The 2,767-nt window shown below is 39.3% G+C and overlaps 1 non-coding gene across 1 annotated transcript; it reads left to right on the top strand.

Moving 5' to 3' along the window:
• On the top strand, positions 1-138 carry LOC130037961 (small nucleolar RNA SNORA70). The gene has a single exon (XR_008794540.1). It is a non-coding gene; the product is annotated as a small nucleolar RNA SNORA70 (small nucleolar RNA).
• The last annotated feature ends 2,629 nt before the right edge of the window (positions 139-2,767 follow it).

The following is a 2,767-nucleotide window of genomic DNA, read 5'->3' as shown; positions in this document are numbered from 1 at the left end:
CTGTAGTCAATTAAACTGACCACCGTCTCTCCTCGATGGGTCTTGGTGTGCAATGGCTGCAACCAGCAAGCAGCCTCTTTGGTAGTGTCCCCAACCTGTAGCTTCTATGGGCTGTTTGAAGGGACCTTGGAGACAGCCCTTGCTTTCCCCAGTCTCAGGCTTCAAGCAGCTATATTGGGGACCCTTTAGAAAGCCCCAGGGCTCAGTGGCCGTTCTCCACATCAGCCAATTCATCATGTCTCTCTACCCAAGCGTCGAACAAGGAGCATGTCATTGAGACTCTGCGTAGGGCCAAGTTCAAGTTCCCTGAACACCAGTAGAGCCACATCTCCAAGAAGTGGGGCTTTACCAAATTTAATGTGTAAGAATCTAAAGTCATAGTGACTGAAAAGCAACTCAAACTAGATGGCTATGGAGTCGGATTCCTAGTCATGGGCCTCTGGACAAATAGTGGGAATGGTTCAACTGAGAGTCTAGGAACTGTCCACAACCCCAAGCTCCTGCTCACCACCCCAGCATTCAACCCCATTCCAACCCACCACAATAAATCCTGCTTCTTCACCAATATTTTTTTAAGTGCACCTGAGGATTGGGGACATGGCTCAGAGGTCTGGAACCCTTGCTCTGTACTCTGGAGCTCTGGGCTCTATTTCCAGCACCTCATAGTTCCTGGAGTATGACTGAAAGCAACCCCCAAGCACAGCCCCAGTAAAAGCTTCCAAGCACTATTCATTGGGTATGTGGCCTGATCAAAAGAATATTTTGACATAGGGATTTTCTTTTTTTGGAAGGGGAGAGGAGACATATAGCAGTACTCAGGGATTATTCCTTACTTTGTGCTAGGGGCTCACTCCTAGAAGTAAGTGCTCAGGGGACTATATATGGTGCTAGGAATTGAACTTCAGCCAGCAGCATGCAAGAGAGGTGTTTTGTTCTCTGTACTAGCTTTCCAGCCCTTAATAGTGGAGGTTTCTAATACATGAAAAAGTAGAAAGTAGTATAAAGAACTAACAAAGAATGTATGTATCACCTGATCCAACAATGTACTATTTTCCAGCTAATAAATACTTTGTCACTCATTAAAACTAAGATAAAACTTCTTTAAAAATCCAAACTGGGGAAGACTGAGAAATAGTTTAGCAGTCAGGGTTCTTGCATAAAAGACAGCTGACCTAGGTTTGATCCCAGGCACCCCGTATGGTCCCCTGAGCATTTCCAGGACAGGAGAGCCAAGCATTTCCCAAACAGAGAGCCAAGAGTAAGCACTGAGCACCTCAGGGTGTGGCATAACCTCCCCTTTCAAAAAATCCCCAAATGTTCAATGGTTTTTTTCTCGTAAAGATGTTGGGACATAATTTTACTTTTTGCAAGGTAATGAATTTCCTGATTTCTAGAAAAAATATTAAATCTCCAAAGTTTTCTCAGAATTCTGTGAAAGTTTTCAGAAATCCAATTTTAGAAGAAGAGCCTCTGAGAATTCTACAAATATTTGTAACATAAAAAAATAGAAGCCAGCCTCTCTTTATTTATAAACAATGCGTGCTTTCATATCATTGTTGAAACTAAAGTACATAATTTTCAGTTATGCATAATAAAATATGTAATTAAGCAACATTCCATGGTGGATTAAAGAATTAAAAGCTTCAGGTGCAGAAAAGAATTTGTTGGCATTTTCTTTTTCAAGGTGGTATTTTGAGGTGTTACTTTTCATTTTCCTTTGACATCTTATACACAAATAAATAGACAGAAACAGGTGAGAAGCAAAGAAATAAAGAATTGGCTCAACTACAATAGAACTGATAAACATGGGAAGGTGGGATATTTTCAGCATAGCCATAAAGGCTAAATTAGAAAGGACAGAAACTTCAGGTTAAAATACTGGAGAAGAAAAAAATTTTCCAAGCAAGGGCATATACTTTAGGAAGTAGAAATTACATAACGTTCATTGCATCCAGGAATTCTTATGTTTCCAACTATATTCATTTAATTAAGACAGCAATTAATACTGTCCAGTAAACTTATTTTTTTAAATTAAGGAGTAAAATTAATTATTCTGTGCAACAAACACCGAAGCTCAAGGAAGGATGTTAAATTTATCCTTTATTTTAAAAGACCATCATTCATTCATTCATTCATTCATTCATCCTGTTATTCGTCGATTGCCTCGAGCAGGCCCCAGTAACGTCTCTTTCATCCTAGCCCTGAGATTATATTCAAGGCTCTTTAGGGGAATGAGACCCTTTAGAAGAAAGTGACTACTCGGATTGGAGTCGAGCATCCTCCACCCAGATCCTCCAAAAGGCCATCACAACACATCAAATAACCTAAGCTAAATGTGTCAGAATGATTTTAAAAATAGGTAACTGAATAGCTAAGGAAAAAGCTGTGGAAAAGAAATTCTGCATCTAGTATCAGTAGAATTTTCTACCTAAAGCATCTACAGCATTCCATTTAATGCTTAAACTTAAATGACCAATCACATAAAATCAAGAAAATTCAATATTTATATATTAAAACTGTTCAAATATTGCCACAGAAATATCTGAGAATTATTTTGAATGATTCGTTTTCCAACTTTAATTGTTGTGATGTCACACACTCCTGGCTTTATATACCTATATAGTGCTTACACATTTAGTTATGGTGCTCACACAAACTGCCGTTGTAGTGCTTTCTCCAGAGTCATGAAGGTGCTACCATCTGTACTTACCTGGGGTCACACTTCCTCACTGGCCATGGTGATTACATAGCTTTTAGTTGTGGTGCT

Source organism: Sorex fumeus, unplaced genomic scaffold, assembly GCF_029834395.1.
Source record: "Sorex fumeus unplaced genomic scaffold, SorFum_2.1 ptg000072l, whole genome shotgun sequence".
Classification (NCBI taxonomy): Eukaryota; Metazoa; Chordata; class Mammalia; order Eulipotyphla; family Soricidae; genus Sorex; species Sorex fumeus.
This window is presented reverse-complemented; position numbering and strand designations above follow the sequence as displayed.